The sequence below is a fragment of the Coturnix japonica genome, chromosome 1, assembly GCF_054131305.1.
Source record: "Coturnix japonica strain WE chromosome 1, WE-NBRP24, whole genome shotgun sequence".
Lineage (NCBI taxonomy): Eukaryota > Metazoa > Chordata > Aves > Galliformes > Phasianidae > Coturnix > Coturnix japonica.
In genome coordinates, this window is record NC_140663.1 from 147,839,529 (window position 1) to 147,859,163 (window position 19,635).

Sequence of the window (19,635 nt, forward strand, 5' to 3'; positions counted from 1 at the left end):
AACAAACAAACATAAAACAATCTGATTGTGTAGTATTGTTGAAAACTAGAAGTTATTATGAAACTGCAGAAAATAAAGGGAACTCAAATTATAACAATGAAACTGAGAGCGCCAAAACAAACTAAATCCAATTCCATTGTTTTCTATTAATTAGTTAACTGTTAAAATAAAGGGATAGTTTTGAATTATTGCTAAAAAGAACAAAAATAATTCTTAGGTAATTTAATGCCACAATAACCATTGCAAATTGAGAGAAAATACAGTATTTTATCTTATGCAGAGACCAGAAGAAATTATTGATAGACCCTTAAATCATCTTAAAAATGATCGATACATACTATGAGAGATGCAAGGTTCATCATTCCTCTTGACTAATGAGGGTAACAAACTACTCAATAAGACAGGCATAAACCCTGAAATACCTCTCCTCAAGAGTATGAGTAAGCCTCCTTTAAAAGAAGAGGTCTCAAATGAAACATCAGAAGTCAATCTGCTCAATGAACTAAGTCCATTTAAGCAAACAGTGCATGTTATCTGGGGAAAGGAAGCTACTAGGCCTCATTCTAAACGTATAATTGAATTCTTGTGAAAAGTCCGATTTCCCATGGATGCCTACATGTAAGACAACTCAGATAATTAGTAAAAAGAAATAGATCTGAACACAAATCTGTTATAAAATAGGAGTGACAACTATATTAAGTCTCTTGTAGCTATTTGCTTCCTTCCAAGAATCTCTTGCATTGCATCGGATATACAATTATGTCTTACAAACATACATGAGCATTTATGAGTATAAAACAAGGATTTGTGCAAACAAATGAGTCAGCATTTGATCACTGTGGTTCCTGCTTTTGACCATTATGTTTCTTATAGCTAATGAACTTAAAGTTTAAACAATAAAAAGCAACCCCCCACCACCCTCCCCTCCCCTCCCCATAATAAATAAATAAATAAATAAATAAATAAATAAATAAATGAAATCTTTGAATAAATTGAATAAATGAAATATACACTGCTTTGGTGAGGGTAGGTTGCACTGAACTGACACCACCAACCGGCAAAAAGGATCTGAACACAGGCTCAGCTGAGAAGGTAAAGCAGCCCATGCCACCTTCCACATCTGATCTTCCAGTGGGAAAAGGAATGTGTTTGGAGTGTCCACTGATAGGTATTACAGGCTCCTGGGACAGCATCCCAAAGCTGGAAGGTGGAGAGGTTGTGGATGACCTAGAAGCCTTGCTGGAAGGTGCACTGTCTTAAAGTGTGCTCAGAGAGGACTTGGCCCATGCAGGCATCACACCTACTGACATAGTGATGCTACTGAAGAAACCTGTGTTCTGAGTTGTTTGATACAGAGGCTCAGAAACAGAGTCTTCAGTTTAATTTCCGGTACCTGAAAAGTCTAAAATGGAAGCAGTAATCACTCCATCCAACTTCTTTGACAACAACCTCTTTGACAACCACAAGACAAGCAACTCCAAAAAACAGTTCACTCATATGCAAGAGCTGCACAGCCCTCTGAAGCCATTCCTCTTTCTTCTCCTCTTCCTTAGCCCCTGGGAAAGATAACCATAGATCTAACAAAGATGCCTAGCTGAGGTGGAATAATTGTGCAGCTTAGATTTTGTTGCAAAGTGTGAAAAATACTCTTTCAAACTGATAAATTCCTGCATGGAGGGAGGAAGCAATGCTTCTAATTTTTTTTTAGAATTCTGTCCTTTTGGATGAAAGTTTGTTCTGAGCAGTGCTAGACCACTAGGGCAGCTCGTTTAACTGACTCAAGAAGGAGTTACTGCCATTTTAATGTGATTGTTATTTAATCAGCAGCCATGCACCTTGTGTTGACTGTATATCACTGCTCAATAAATGAATGTTAGTTTTGCCCTGAAGAAAGCAATACACTGGGATGTAAAATAAATAATAAATGTCAGTGCATTTGAGTAGTAAATAGATTTTAATGTTTTCAGCTCCTTGGAGGAAAAAAAAATCAATTTCTCTGTAAAAGTTTGATACTTCTATACAAAGCTCATTCCCACAAATAAAAATAAAAATAAAAATAAAAATAAAAATAAAAATAAAAATAAAAATAAAAATAAAAATAAAAATAAAAATAAAAATAAAAATAAAAATAAAAATAAAAATAAAAATAAAAGCACCCAAATATTTTAATCTAAAAACAAAATAGGAGCAGAATTTTTTTGCCTAAAATGGCTTATAATTCTTCATAGACTTTATTAAAACTTTAATTCAGCACAGAACTAACAGGGCCAAATCCAAAAGATGCTGGTGTGGATTTGAGGTTAATTTGAAGGGAAAAAAAAAAAAAAAAAGAAAAAGAAAAAAGAAAAAAGAAAAAAGAGGAAGAAGAAAAAAAAGAAAACTAAGGAAATGGAGCCTACTTAAACCTGGAAAATAAATGAAATAAATGTCTTGGTGAATGGAATTCTGCCCTGACAGCACAAGCTTTCGCCATATCTCCTATTCCTCTGAGTCATCTTTTATTCACACTGCAATTTCAGTCTATCCTGCACTATGTCTTAGGCATTCACAACAAACCTATCATCTTCATCTCTAAATTTCTCAGATAAGGAATTGTGTTCCACAGGGCACCTAATCTTGCAGGGTTTTAGAAATACATAGCTTCTGAATTGGTGTAATTAAGCAAAAGTGTCCATTGTCTGTGACCACTGGCATTAAGGGAACAGAAAATAGATGTAAGGCAATGAAATTTACAGTGGGAACTGAACAGAGATAGATAAAGCAGCAAGAAAAATCCACCTCCCAGAAGTTTTTGTTTTCCTCAGTGAGGTCCTGCCAATCACTAGCAACAAAATTTTCCCAAAATTGTTTCCATCCAATTTCTATTTAGCTTCAAATTACAGAAAATACATTACAGTTAGGGAGAAATTAAACTATTATTTTCTTCCTTCAACATTTTATAATTATAAACAAGGATGAAAAATACTGGGAAAAGAAATGTATAATTAGCACATTTGATGGGTTTGATGATGGGTGGTTGCTGATTATCTGTCCAAGAATATTCTTAGCTTATAAGCAGTTGAGAACTGCACCATAATGACATTCTAAGATGTGTTCAGGTAAGCAGCACCTACAGTAGAAGGAATTATATGTAATTCTCAAAGGTTCAAGCATATAATGTATCCAGAAGGATAACTAGTGACAAATGGAGATATTGTATTTATAGTAACAAAGAATTCTCTCATATATTAGGTTAAAACTGATTATTACTCATACATTAAAGTCATTATATAATCACTTCATTCTTTGCCCTGGATATCTAAATACATCAGAATCATTTCCTGATACGACAGTGATAATTACAAAACTGATGAGTAATGTAAGATTAATTGAAATCTTCCCCTCAGCTAGCACACGTGAGAAGTTGGAAAAATTTTTGGCTCTAATTTTTTTCAGCAGCACCTATCTGAGACAGAACCTGCTCAACAAGCTTTTGGGATTAATGGTTACCATGAGCATGGTGGTAAGAGAAGCATACAAGGCTGGGCAAACAAGAGAAACCATTTTTGGCTGCTGCTCCTTTTGGACATTCAGTCTGATTTATGGGGATCATCCTAGGGGAAAGGAGCACCATGCAGTGAAGGCAAATACCTAGCAGCACACCATGCAACAATCAAGTGATCAGCTGCCGATTACCCTATGGGAGGGGCATGTACTACAGACAAGCTATTGCCCCTGACAAACCAAACATAAATGTCCCTGACAACTAAAGCAAGCCCTTATAAAACAAACAGAGGTGCCCCTGACAACCAACTGCTGCCCCTGGCAATGAAAATGGTGCTATGGAAAGGATGAAAACCCAAATACTTCCAAGCTGGAATGGGTACCCCTTCTGACAAACTGCAGCCATGCAGGTCAATGAAATGTCATTGACTGACTTACTGCCCCTCTATGGACCAATAAGATATCACTGGATCCCTGAGGGTGACTATCCCCACTTTATAAACTGTTTGCTAGGATTTGTCCCTTTCCCATCTTCCCCACATTCCTTAGCTGCTTAGATTTTGTAATAAATCAATTGGACAGCATTTGGTCTCTTCCTTCCTTAATCTTTCTCAGTGTATTGATGTGCGGAAATCAAACTCTATAACCACAGAGTGGTTATAAATCAGGTAAGTTTAATCAGCGCTGCGCACATACCAGATGCAGGGGGGATATTCCCACCTAACCTGCGTACTAGAGGGCAAGAAAGGCACATACTTAAAGAGCAAGCTGCTTACATATGCATTAGATGACCAAGAAAAGGCTGGGTTATTACAATGAGTCCCCAAAATGATTGACATCCTCCCCTCGCCCCAAGTCTCAGCTCTTTTACATAAGCATATCTCTTGATCGTCTTTCTGATGAAGGTCATTGTTTTATTTTCTTCAGCTTGGGTTAGGACAGAGGATTGGGTCTGGTTGGTCATCTCATTGTCCACAACTCTGTTCACCAATCCACTGCTTCGTCATTAATTTGTGGTTTCACTGTTCAGTGCTGCTACTTTGATTCCAGAGATCGGATAGCTAACAATGTTATTTGAAGAAGAAAAAACAGGAGACCCAGTGTCTGCACTACTTGCCTAAGTCTGTAGTAAAGCATCTGTTATCGGCAGTGAAAACCTGGCTTAGCAAGGTCAAATCTTCAGCTGCCTACTCAACACCTCATGAAGTAGGGACCTTTGCCTCCCTACAAAATCACCTCAGAACAGTCTTGTTTATTTGACCTATTTTATAACAATGTTTTTTCTCCAGACTATACCTTTACTATATGTAGAGCAATGATTTAAATGTTTGCAAAAAATAAAAATAATAAATTGCACAATCAGATGCATTTTTCCATCTTCTGGTAGACTGCTCTAATTTGAAAAACTATTTCTAGCTATTTGTATAATAACTATTTTCCTCAAGCCTTCCATAAAATATATCCAGAATTTTTACTTCAAAAATACTTTTAAATATGTAACGTGCCAGAAAGATCAAATAACACTTCTGAATAAAGACTCAAAATAGACTTTGTGAACTTCATCAATATTAACATGGATTTTTCCCCACTCGGAAAAATCGTCTGAGCTGTGCGGACTTGTTCATTGCTGCAAACTCCTCCATAATCCATGGAAGCACTGCACTGACTATGAAAAGTAATTTATTTTTACTATGAAAGGCATGGTTTAAATAAATCCTTGACTATGGCAAATCACCTAGGCTATATCACTCAAATGAGCTATTAATAAAAACATATTTTAGGCATTTGCAATACGGTAAAAAACACAAAAAAGTTTCTGAAGACTTCCATTTCTAAGAGAAATTTTTAAAAAACAAGAAAAAAGGGGGAAAAAAAAGAATATAAAGCTCAGACATATATTTTTCTCAAGAAACTTCTGCTTTAGATATTCATCCAGTACTCAGCACTTAAAAGAAAGGAAAAAGAAAAATGACTATACTTTTTCTTATCTAAAATACATTAGCTTTGCTATGATGCTGAATTAATCATTCTGCAAATTTTAGAGATTAATTTTCTTTTGAAAAATCTTTAGTATTTAGTATTGTCAAGTCTGTGGCAAACTGATACAGATTTTTATAAGATAAGCAGCATTCAACCAGTTCTTGTCTTGCACACCTGCTGCCTAATTATGAAGTGTGCTGCAGATTATAGGATCAAGTAATTCAGAATGACATGTCCGTATACTGTTCTTCAGTTGCACTCTTTGATCTCTGCAGTAGCTGGCAGATATGAGAGCTACAGACAGCTGAAAAAAATCTGTGAAATCTTGTGGAACAACGATACTTGAGTACACAACTAACACAAAGGTGAAACCTCCAAGATAAGACTGCTGCTTTTTTTCTGATTCAGTTAACTTTTTCCAGTGATTTTAGCCAGTTTGAGACAGATCTCCCTTCAATAATGTGCTGAATGAAGTATACTTCTGTAGATCCCTCCATATGGGAAGACAACCTGTAATTAATGGGAATTTCAGCCAGACACAGTGATAGACTTTTAGCATAGAGATGATCTCATTTGCTCTTTTCATAGAATTACTCAAACATTAACACTAGTTGCCTGCATTTTATAATTGTACTCATCCTTATTTTGGTTCTTTGAGAGTTAAGCTGAACAACCATCCATGTCATGTGTCTGATCATAGGTCAGGTCTCTTTCAATAATTTTCTTCTCTTTTTTATTTTCATTCCTAAGGGAATTTATTAAATATCTTATCTGAAAACTGAATGAAAATGTAAAATCCTAAGATGCTGAATAGCTTCGGAGGGAGGGACAGTGCTGTTTGCTTGATCTTCCCATCTGCCCATTGAACTCAAATGTTCAAATTTCTGTACAAGTGGATCTTCAAATATTAGTCCATAGGCACTCCTCTGTTCCACATTGATTGAATTTGATTTTTTTTTTACTTGCTTTAGGACAAAAACACAAACTTTGTTCCTACACAGAGCACAGTGTAGCTCTAAGCAGATGTTCCTTTAAGCCTATTTCTAGCAGAGAAACTAATAAAAACTTCCCCAAATTCCTGGAGTTTGCCTTGCGGCAAACTTAAAAGACTGTAATGTAAATGTCCATATAAAATTCCTGAGCTTAGTCATTCCTTATTGCTATTCTTTACACAACCCTATATTTCCCTTTCTTAACTCCCTTCACTGCACAGTAACATTCCAGTTCATCATCTGCCCCTGCTAATAAACTTCATCTGACTACACATCAGACTGAATCTGAAAGATTTCTGCTTTTCGAGCATCTTTTAACATACTCAAATCCTATTACCCTATTATATAGCTCATTAACTCACATTCCTCACTCTTCAACTACATAAATTGCGTATCATTACAATTTGGCATTACCAAGAGCAAGCAGTATTTGGATAATTGCAGAGTGCCTCCAGTGATTAACAATACCTATATGGCATAATGGAATAACATACCTATACACATCTTGCTAACACATTCACTCTTCAGAGCCTTCAGATTCATAACATTTTTTTTCTGTTTTACTTCATTTCTCAACACTAGACAAGAAAAAGGGCAATGGAAGTCAGTAAGAAAAGGGAGAAGTATTTAACAATGAATAATACAACTGAAGGTTAATAAAGAAAACTTGCAGCTCAGTACTTATGCAAATGTTGTATTTGTACCTTCAGTAGAATTTACAATCCATCTAACCTCTTTTAATTGTTGGATTCCTAACAAGTATAAAGGGAATTCTACAAAGAAGAAATAGCTAGTCCTAATAGTCAATCTTTTTTTTTTTTTTTCTCAGTGTGACACAGGGTTATGAGCATTTAGAACACTCAGTGCTGTAAGCGATAGGTCACTAACAGTGGGGATACACTGATATGAAGAAAGTAGATAGAGCCTGACTTTTTTTATGAAGCATGTGTAAAAAACAGGCAGACATACAAAGCAATTACTTCAGTTTTCCATTACATGTATTTTACAGTGAGTACTTTTCACTATTACAATTCCAAATGGAAAGTCACAACATGCATAGAGCTTGCTGAGATGTTTTGTCCCTACAATTGCTTGCAGTTTAAAGCCATACGGTACCAGAAGATGAGTTTTAGTGCAAGACCTTACATGAATTAAATGTTATGAGTCAATATATTGACCTCTTTTAATAGTATTTAATCTACAGTGAAAATCAGACAGACTCATGAGGTAACAAAAACAATGGACAGAGAAGTGACATAACCAGAAAAGGTAACATATAAGAGGCTGCAATAATGTGTAGTGCCATGGTCGAAATGGAGTTAAAGCCATCTGTCAGCTGCCCTCCCAGCCACAAAATCCAACAACCCATAAAGTGAGAATAAAGAAGTGTTTAATGGTTCAGAAACCCTTAATGATTGACTCAGCAAGACACGATGCAATTCACTCAGAAGAAATGCAGGACAATTTGAAATAGGATGTTAATTAAAAGCAAGACACCTGAAGGTATGTGCATTGAATCTCACTAACACTTATCACTAAGATAACTCTGAAAAGATGTTACTCAATTGAAAATGTGGGAATTGAATTTACAAATACAACTTTGGTACAACCACATTGTGAGAGACAGCAGAAATTTCCTATAGAAATGAAAATTGCAGTAGCCAATCATCAATGGAAACAGAAGAAAAATTAACATATCAGTGCTCATATTAACATATGAGTGCTCCATATGAGTCAAGCAAAGAAACTGAGTGACTTGATGAAGGGTTGATCTAATAAATTCATGGATGCCTATGTATATAGGTAAATATTGGTCAAATAAGGTTTGAATACAAAATTTTAAAACTTTCCTTGTAAATACCACTAGTATGTATATATTGTGAAGCTTTTAAGCTTCATCTGTTTGATGCCTCCATATATAACATCCCTTTATGCAAATTCTGTTTCACCAAGAACAGTGTTTATGTAGACCTGCCCCAAATACTCTTTGATTTCGCAAAGATCCAGAAAACTATAGTCAAAACATCTTAACCACAGAGTGCAGTCCAGCAAGTAGAAAAAATGTCAGGAGGTGACATACCACAGATACTAAAACCAGAAAAGGCATCAAGTAAGAAATGAAATGACAGAATACATTTACTCTGAGAAAAACTGAAGAAGGTACATTAAGCCTAATGATAGAGATGTCATAGAAATTTCCATTAATATTTTTACTAACTTTATAAAAATCCCTGAAAATATGTGCATTTGTGTTTCTTTTCTGCTTTACTAAATTTAATAAGCCTCCTTATTAAAGCTATTCTATGGAAAACACATTTCTACAAACTTCCTTTAGTGCATGTACTTCTCAAGGTTGCATGATCATGTTTATGTAGCCTTGTCATCATTTTTCATGTGAATTTTAGAGCTTTTTTCAACCTTCAACCCCATGCCGTTTACAGCACTGACTGTTCCTGAGGATTACCCAAGTGATCAGGTCATTTTCAGAGTGAATGTGGGAAGAAAATCTATGTGCTCAAACAGACAATCTGTCTGCTGAGGTAGACAAAGATAAATCAGAAGAACTGAAGGCCAATATCAATGAACTTGTGTAAACCAAGAAAAAAGTATTAGAGACTGATAGGTACCTCACAGGTTAGCTATAGATTCATTTTCATTACAATCTGAGAAACACTTAGTAGAAATTCATGAAGCACAACATGACAGATGACAAATCATCGCAGTTAAGATAGTAAGAGAAAAGATGGGGAGGGAAATACTGTTCCAATGTCACAGAAAGAAAGAGCTAGCACATAACCTGTTTCTGGCCATTCCTTCAATGAGATCTAACTTTATCCAGTAGCTCAGTGAAATTCTCTATAGGACCTATAAGTATTTCTTCAATTATGAGATTTCTGTCTGATTTCTAGAAGCAAGATACTACTCCATCTTCTTGCAGGTAATAATCTAGCTAGAGAGTAATCAACTCATTCCCATCTTCATCTAGGCTTCACAAAACACTTGTTCCTCTGAAACCACTGAAACTGTTAAAAAATTATTTTCAGAAACAAAGACACCAGAAACACTATTTGGTTGCCACTTTAAATGAGTTTCCTTTGTATGTCATATTTTTCAGAGATCTGAAGGGGGAAATGAAACTCTTTTAAAATAAGAATATATTTTATTTTTCAAAAACAGCGTTATAACTTGGAAATAAGTATAATTCAAAGACATTTCACAAATACGAGGCACACTTTGTTAATGGTTATTAGTCACTTATTTCACAATAATCAGAAGTGCAGAAGAACAGAATTTTGACTTTTCTGTTTTCATTTGTACTTCTTCCTCAGAAGACAATCCATCAAGTTACCTAAACCATGCTTCATCAGTAAATGGAACATGTCTTCCACAACAGAAGTGTGGTCTCAGGTTCATACGTCAATATGAAAAATATTCCTATCTCATCAAGAATTGAAACATGCTTCAAATTACAGTGTATTTTAAATTGCAAGCCTTGCAAATCTTGAATAATTATCTTTATTATAAACCAAAGAGCAATAAAAGAGAGGTTTGAAATTTAGATAAATCCATAAACAAGGAGCAAGATGGAGAATGTCATTTAGTATAACCACAGATTCATAGAATCATTAAAGTTGGAAAAAGCATCTAAGATCATCTAGTCTGCCCCTCCACCAACCACTAATGTTGTCCTCTAAACCATGACTCTATACAAAAAATGCTATAAATGATCCAATGAATCTGCTAAACTGTGTGATGTTAATAATATTATTAAAATAAAAAAACACCACCAACAGCAACAACAAAAACAAAAACATGAAATGATTTCAGATATATTTAATATGAGGTAGTACTTGATGATAGATTGGAAATGAAATAGAAATGGAAAACAATTTTATAACTGTTCTTCTTGGTTTTAACAGAACACTTTAGTCATCACTCCTTTTCTCTATCTACTCTATCACTGGTGCAGAAGAGATAGCAAACTATTACAGTGTTTCTTTGCCAATTTTTAAAATGTACTCATCATCTATATTTGGATTATGTCTTTCCATTATCCATTTCATCATTTAATAAGAATTCCTAAACTTCATATAAATCAACAGCATGAGCACCATCTGATTTAGATAACTATACATTGTGACTTTCACTTGCATCTGATCATATCATTTTTAATAAGTTGTGCATGGTAAATCCAATTAAAGACAGCAGTAGTCACAATGGCTATGACCTTCATGAGACTGATTTAACTGAACAAAATAAGTTAAACATGCACAAATAATACTGGTTTAATGCAATCTTATCAAATAATGAAACTGTTCTGAAAATAAGCTCTTTCTTATATCCTTGTTACACTGTATCTAGAAACTATACAATAAAAATGGGTAAATAAAATGCCTTTGCCTTGAAGGCTAGAAATAGTAATAGCAGAAATTCTAATCTTCTTTATGCTCTAGAATAGTCTATTATTAATCTGTCTATGTTCCTTCTAGGTTCCCCGGGCACAGCTGACAGTCATTCACATCATCTCATTTTACAGGAAAAAAAAAAGAAAAAAACTTCCACATCAGTAACTCCTAATAGAATACTATGAGAGCTTCAGGAAAGAAAAAAATGCTACTACAATCAAAATAGGAATGATTATTTGCTCAAGCCCAGAAGAAAAATACTATGGAGTTCCATGGTAGGGGGAAGAATGGATTCTCAGAGTCCTGAAATGAGTGGATGACAGGAGGTGAGAAACTGAAAAGTTAGAATTATCCAAATAGAAGAGTGAAAATGAGTCAGAACAATGTGACAAGACTGGAGAATTCAAACTTACTCCCAGCTGTGGAGCAACCTACAGAACACCTGGTGTGACCTGAGTATATGAATGGCAGACACAGGGAAAGGTTCCTAAAGCATAAAATTGTTGCTGTGTTAATCTCATCCTCTTGTACTGATTGATGATCATCTTTAACAGTCCTAAGTAGATGTAGGGATGCTGGGACTTCTGTGGAGTCCATTCACTGAAATGGACTGCCCAGGGAGGTGGTGGAGACACCAAACCTGGGGGTGATCAAGAAAAGACTGGATGTTGTGTTGAGGGACATGGTTTAGTGGGAGCTACTGGTTATAGGTGAACAGTTGGACTGGATGATCTTTTAGGTCTTTTCCGACCTTGGTGATTCTATGATTCTATGATTCTAAAACAGATAATAGCCATGCAATAAATAAATAAATAAATAAACAGCTGCAAACTCCATGAAAGATAACAGCCAAACTGGAAAGCCATGCTTATTAGGACTGTCACTGCTGTGTTAGTGCTTTTTTTGTTTGTATGGGGGTTTTTTTGTTTTGTTTTGTTTTGTTTTGTTTTTTGCTGTGGAGACTAGCTTCAGAGCAGGTAAGACTGCACTGGAGTGAAAAAAGCCAACAAAAAAAGCTCTTTTTAAGGCTTTTTTGAAGGCAGCAATAGAGCTGTGCTTGTGCTGGGGGGCTGGCAGCTTGCAGGTTTGCTGCTGAGTGAGCATGGGTGGAGCTAGACAGTGTGCCCAGATGGCCAAGAAAGCCAACAACATCCTAGCCTGCATTAGAAATTGTGTGGCCAGCAGGAGCAGAGAGGTAGTCATACCCCTGACTCAGTACTGGTGATGCCGTACCTTGAGTGCTATTTTCAGTTTTGAGCCCCTCACTACAAGAATGTCATTGAAGCCCTGGAATGTGTCCAGAGAAGGGCAACAAAACTGTGAGGGGTCTGAAGTACAAGACTTATGAGGAGCAGCTGAGGGAGCTGGAACTGTTTAGTCTGAAGAAGAGGAGGCTCAGGGGAGACCTCATTGCACTCTACAACTTCCCTAAGGGAGGTAGTGATGAGGAGGAGCTTGGCCTCCTCTCCCAGGCAACAAACAGAACCCGAGGAAATGGCCACAAGTTGCACGAGAGGAGATTTAGATTAGAAAAATGGAAAAACTGTTTCTCCCAGAGACTGGTCAGGCACTGGAATGGCCTGACCAGAAAGGTGGTAGACTTTCTGTCCCTGGCAGTGTTCAAGAGGCATCTGGATGAGGAGCTATGAGATATGGTTTAGTGCCTTGTGGTAGCAAGGGTAATGAGAGGATAGTTGGACTAGATGATCTTGTAAGTCTTTTCCGACTCTGTGATTCTATGATTCTATCTAGAAGTTCCCATTACTACTGCAAGTCTATAAAGGATTATGTTTTAGAAAATCAAATTTGGAGTTCCTGTCTCCTTACCCTCACTTAATAGCATTGGGCACTGGAGTAGGATATGGCTGGCGAGGAAAACTGTAAATACAACTAAATTAAAAAGTGCCAGGATCTGCTTGTTGGTCACAGTGCAATTTGTTCACTTGCTTTCTGCTCAAAGCTAGTCTATCTCCCCACCATCCAAAGCAGTTTTGACATGGATAATACTCTGTGGCGGTGAGGGAACAATCAGCAGAGACTTTCAGGGTCCAAGTGCTTGACCACATTTCCAGCATCACTTTTATTACCACTATGAATGTATTGTGTGGATTAGCAGCTACAGAAACAAGTCCAAGCAAGTCCTGGTCAAGGATTTCTCAATCCTTTGAGGGATACAGATGAACAAGGCCAGCGGCAACGAGAGAGAGAGAAGATGCAGCATAATGGCCGGGAAGCAGTCTTCTGTGTGGGCTTATCTCAAGGAAGATGGCTATCTTAGTGGGTGCACCCAGGGATGTCACACACGCAGGAAAAAGAAGGATAAAAGAGGGAAAGACAAGCATGAAGAAAGGTGTCTGCCATCAGATCCCTCACTATAGTTGTTCTGCTCACTGACGGACTCTCCTTTACCTGCCACTTGAATCCTGCTGAATCCTTCTGGACTTACCCTGTGACTTCTTCTTGCTACCTGCTTGCTGCCCAAGACCGGCCACACTGCCTCTGCTCTCCCCCTACCCCTGCACTTTGCCTCGGACCATTGGAACATCTTGCAGTGGGACTGCTGCTGGATTCTGGTGGTGACTACCCCTGCTTTACGCAATTCTTTCCTCTTTCTGTCTTTTCTATCACCTGCCTTCCCTTCCCCATCACCCTAAATTGTCCGTCCTCCCCTTCCCAATCTCCATGATTAAGATTTGTAATAAACTGGTTGGACCAACATTTGAACTGTTGTTTCTTAATCTCACACCAGGTATACATATATCAAAGAATCTCTTCTCCCGCCTATAAATTGGAGCAAGACAGAAGGTCAAACATGTACAGGGGAACGAAAGCTTTCCATGCTTCAGTGTGTCTCAGATCACTATGAAAGGACAACTTCCAGGAAGATGCTGAAGCAATTTCCTTTCAGAACTCCTCACAGTATATGTCTTTTCTCTAGCACCTGCTAACTCTATTTGCACGATCTCCAACCAACATACCCAGTAACAATAGTGGAGGGAATTTTATGATGCAGGTGTCTGTCCACCGGGAAGAGGACTGAACCTACCTAACTAATTTGCATGGACAACTACACTATCTTTAGTTGTCAATAAGTTAAAAAGACTACTGTCAGCTAAAGTCTTATTGCAAAATCCCTGAACAAGATAGACAGCATGTATAAGTTTTGAGACTCTAAATGAGACGTGTAACATTTTGTGAGTCATGGCATTTTGTATCTTCTGTTGCGATGGAGACATAAAAACACTTCTAAAAGATTTCTAAAAGAGTGGAGAACATGTCAATCAGTACATGAAACATTAGCTGAGCAAAACATGTTATTCTTAATATTCCTTTATAGCACACTAATGATTGAGAATTCTAAAAACTATGAATATAAAATATTGCTGCTTGTATCTCACAGACGCACACCACAGAACACTTTCAGTCATATTTTGAGTTTCATTTGACAGATTGATGGGTACCAATTGACAATACACTTTAGTGGAATTCTTGATGTTGCTGATTTCTGGTATAGAGACGGATGCATATTCACAGCAGGAAACATTTCCATATGAATGATCAGTCATAGGAATTGGTGCATTATGATATTTCAGTAATGCTGACTGTATGGAAAATTAAGGATGATGAAGATAGTATGACAGTTTTCTCCTACAGTTTCATAAAATGTTGCTTTGGATGTTGCAAGGAGAAGTTAAAAGAAAAATACAGATATGAACTAATAAACTGAAAAGTTTGATTTACATAATCAATTTGTATCTGGAAAATCAATGGGATGGAAGTAGAAAATCAAAGGTATTTCTATATCTCGGCTTTTAGAAGTGGTTCATGTTAAACTGCAAGGAAGTCACTCTGAGCACAATGGCTCCTCCTGCTGAAACACAATGGCAAAATACATTTTCATTCAGAATTTGAATAGTCAGTCCTTTAAGCTATTTTCCTCTTTTGTAAGATATACATAAATATATATGTATATATAAGACATGCATATGACATATCTATACATATGCATCATGTACCTGCATGGAGTGTCCTGAGAATATATTTGCAAGACACACTTAGCCATGGTTTGTGCTAGTGCGGGCAGCAAAACATAAGATGTAAGCGTGAAATGTTAGATCAAAAATAATACTCAACAGGCTGCATGACTATAAAATGCTAAAAAACATGTTTACTCTCCTTATATATTTTACATAATACAAATTTTTATATTATTTTCTAGATGATTTGTAATCATCTTTGTTAACAAATTCTCAGAAACATATGCCGCAGGAATGAAACAAAAGAGCATCACATAAATGAAAATGTCAGAGGTGAAGTAGATTCATGCAAGCATAGATCATACAGTTCTCCAGAATATTCCACATAGGGAGGTAATAAAAGAAGAAAAAATGCAGGCTATTTGTAAGAGAATAAACCTCAAATAAAGTAAAATGCAGATAGAACTAAAGATATACAAATTGCTTATCTGTTTAATTCAGTAGACTGCAAATCTGAATTACTGCACAAAAAAATTGTTTGCAATTTGAATTGGTGTCATTACATTATCAATAAAATTACGTTATGATAAAGCACATCAATCAAAATAAACCAGATCCTTCATATTATGTGCCAGATTTAATTAAAATATTTCTGAGATCCATACTTGTATAACTTTCTAGCTCTCCTGTGGCTGACAGTTACAGTCTACAGCTACAATAGCAAATCAGGTCACACAACAATGCATGCTAATGAAAAAATTGATGCAACAGTTGCTACCAGCACAGGAGAAAAGACCAAAATGCTGCTTCTCTATTTATGCAGATCACTGGAATTTGTAACAGGGTGCTGGTTTTCTCTGTACTGTGAATACATCCTTGAGTGTTCAGCTGCACAATGTCACATCAGTGTGTTAATTCCTTGATGCAAGTTGCTTTCACTGCTGTAATATTTATTATCCTTTTTCTCCCGTCTTGTCTTCACAGAACACAGTTCAGCATACTCTAAAACTCTGTCAAGTTTTGGGGAATTACAGGTGTTTCATTGAAGAAATAAGATACCTTGAATCATCACTAAATCATTACTATTTAAGCATGTGGAACATTCTGCAAAATATCTTAATGCAGATTTTAAGATAATTCATTCACTATGCTTCAGTTTCTCATTACTGTATGTACTTTTACTTCTGGTGGTTTCCCATTATAGGATGACATTGTGTTTGTTATATACTGAGCACTTATAGCCACAACAAAATAGATAAGTAAATAAATTCATACATACATATTTAAATAAATAAGCCTATCAACAACTGTTTCAGGTAAACAACCTTTTCACATTTCCAGCAGCACGTTCTCACTCAGGTACTGGATATAAAGCACTTCAAAGAGATGGAACTAAAACCAAAACTTTAAAAAGGAAAATGCTGCTCTCCCTGCAATTTCTTTGCAAGATGTCTGATGTTTTAGTTTGTCATTCAAATTGGCCAGATTCAATTTCAATACCTTTTTAAATAAAAGCATGAAAGAATTCAAATGTTTCTCTAGTAGTGATTAAAAAAAAAAAAAAAAAAAAAAAAGTATTGCTTTGCTTAGGGGAGATAATGTTCTGACTGATTCAGATTCAGTCCTCACAGTATTCTTAGTTAAGCAGTAACAGTTCTTTATGTGTAGAGAGCTAGTGTAGCAGAGTAGGGGTGAGTAAATGGTTGTCATGGTTTTGTAATTTTTGCTACTGGTATTCCACATCATAACATCATGTGGAGCACAAAGAACTACACATCCCAGAGGATCTTGCGGTCAGAGAGGAAAATACATCACAGAAGTGATGCTTGCTTTCTCTTTCTCACTGCCTGACAGCAGGTGTGGGTGTGCTTCCAAGCCATGTGCCTTCCATTTCAAAGCAGGTTTCTCAGTCTTCACAAACTCTCTCTCTCTTATTTTAGTTAATTTATTAACATCAATTTCAATTAAATTGTATTATATTGTGCTATCTTGCATTCCAATATCAGAATTAGTAAAATAGGTTTTCCTCATTAGATCATTGCTGCTGCTCTTTTTGTTTCCTTGAGCCCAGCTCCCATCTCCCTACCCCTTTTCCCTTTTCCCTTCCCATTTCTGGGGGCAAAGGGGCCCATGGGCCTACTGCCCTCCTGTCATGGATATAGATTGATCTGGATAACTCCATGACAGTGGTGAACATCAGTCCAAACTAGCCCAGAAAACATTTTATAGTCTCTGGGAATGTCACTCAGCTCACACTATGTCATCACCTAAGAGACAAAATCCATGAATTTCGGTAATTCCCAAACATGTTGCAAATTATGTGTGTTAGAAAAGAATTCATCTTTCTGCTTCTGAAGGTTGTCTGGAAGTTTCCCTATGAAACTAAATGACCATAAAGAAAATTATGAGAGACAAACAGAATGTAGGCTCAAGCCTTTGTTCGCATTCTTTTTAATCACAGAATCACAGAATTATCAAGGTTGGAAATGACCTAGAAGATCATCTAGTCCAACCATTACCAATACTTCCAGGCTAAATCATGTTAATCAACACAACATCCAAACGTTTGTTGAACACTCCCATGGTCGGTGACTCCACCGCCTCCCTGGGCAGTGCATTCCAATGCCTGACTACCCTTTCCGAGAAGTAATACTTCCTAATGTTCAGCCTGAATCTCCCCTGGCACAGATTAAAACCATTCCCTCTAGTTCTGTCACCGATTACACAAGAGAAGAGGCCAACCCCCAGCTCACTACAACCTCCCTCAGGAAGTTATAGTTAACAGTTGATCGTGAAGATCCTGATTGTGAAAGTGCATGTCAGTTTGCTTCCCAGTCAAAGCCTCCACTTGCAGAGAAGAAGAAAGGAAAGATTGTATCAAAAAGATTGGATCTAAAGGGGGAACTATGAGAAAGAATGGAACAGACCCTTCAGCAGGGACTGTTGTGATTGGACAAGGGGAAATGGTTTCAGACTAGAAGATGGGAGATTTAGATTGGATGTAAGGAAGAAATTTTGTAAAATAAGTCTGGTGAGGCATTGGAGCAGGCTGCCCAGAGAGGTGGTGGATGCCCTTTTTCTTGAAGACATTCAAAGTCAAGCTGTATAGGACTGCAATCAACCTGATATAGCTATAGGTGTCCCTGTTCCCTGCAGGGAAGTTGGATTAGATAACCTTTAAGGATCCCTTACAACTGAACAATTCTATGCATCATTGACTTGTGACTGTATGGAGCTATCTTCTGACTACCTACACTCAACAGCCCTGTACAAATACAGGAGACAGTCCAATTCATACAGGGATGTCCAGCCAATAGGCCCCAGCATGGGGCCTGGGATTTCTGCCCAGGATGCAGGATGTGGTTGCTGCTTTCCTGTTTGCAACTTCAGCCAGAAGCAAAGCCAAACATCAATGGATAGTTTATTTTCGATAGCTTCTGAATCATATTTTTCATCTACTATATTTAATGTGTCACAAAATTACTAGACTTTTTTTATTGTCTGTTTTCTAACTACTCTTTCTCTTGACAAGAAGGCTTTTTCAGTGGGACTCCCATAGAACAGAATAAGGTTTCCAGCTATTTAGAAAAAGGGTATAATTACCCAAGAGATAAGTTGTATGTATTTTCTCCTGCCAACATCACCAGGCAACTGCAGAATTACTGCCTCCTTGATTTGAGGTATACACTTCATTTCAAAGTTTATTCCTCAGTACCTTTGATCATCTCATCCTAATAAAAAACACAACTTAAAAAAAGTCACCTGCCTGTGAGACTGAGGATTCTTGCTGGTTTCCCAGCACTTGCCCAGTGACTACAAAGGGCTATAAGAAAATTAAAGTAAAAATGTGACAATAAAAACAGTACATATGTCATCTGCAGCATTGTGCCTCATAGCTAATGTATGGCATAATATTAAAAGTCAGGATAAAGCACAATTGTACTTGCCTAGACCTTTTCTCTTGCACAGATTAGCAGGGAACAATCAATCCAATGTTTTGCACTTTCTGTAGACTTCTTATAAAATGAATAGATAGTACTTAAAATTTAAATTTCTAAATTGTCATTTGTTCTGAGATCTCTTTTCTTTTTTATACCACCTATAAATTAGACACTACTGTATGTATTATTAAAAGGATAAAGGAGATAGTATTGAGATTAGGACACCAAATTAGCACAGCAGCAAACAAGTAGCTGCTTTCAAACAACTTTCAAAGGCATTTTTATCCTACAGATGCTAGAAACAGAGCACGTAATCTTTTACTGGGAGTAGAGAAGAAAGTAGTAATAAATGATTGAAATATTTCCAATGCGTACTGACAAGAGAGATCCCTTTTGAGCAGTGTAGCAGAACTGGAATCAACCCATGAAATCATAAGTTTATACTAAACAAGTAAAATGACAGCTTTGTCCATGAACATTCTATTAGACTCACATTGAGTAGATAGCCACCTACCTCTGATAATTAATGCATTTGATAACTTCTTAAGCACAGTAAATATGCTACGTCTATGTTCAAGTTACTTGTCCATTTTTCTTAGAGTCCCTTTTATTTTCAGTGTAAAATGCCAAGCTACTAACAAGTACTTTGGAACAGAAGTCGAAAAAGGAAGTGGTCTAAATTTCCCTTGAGCGGATTATCTCACTTCAGTTGGAGAATGACCCAATGGTTCTATCTTAAGTACTTGAAACTAAGTAGCTTAATGTAAGTCAGTCTGTTTTAACACACTTGTGCCTTGCGTATTTCTGAAACAACAAAATGTAAAATATACTCTCCATTTTTCAAGACAGTTTTGCA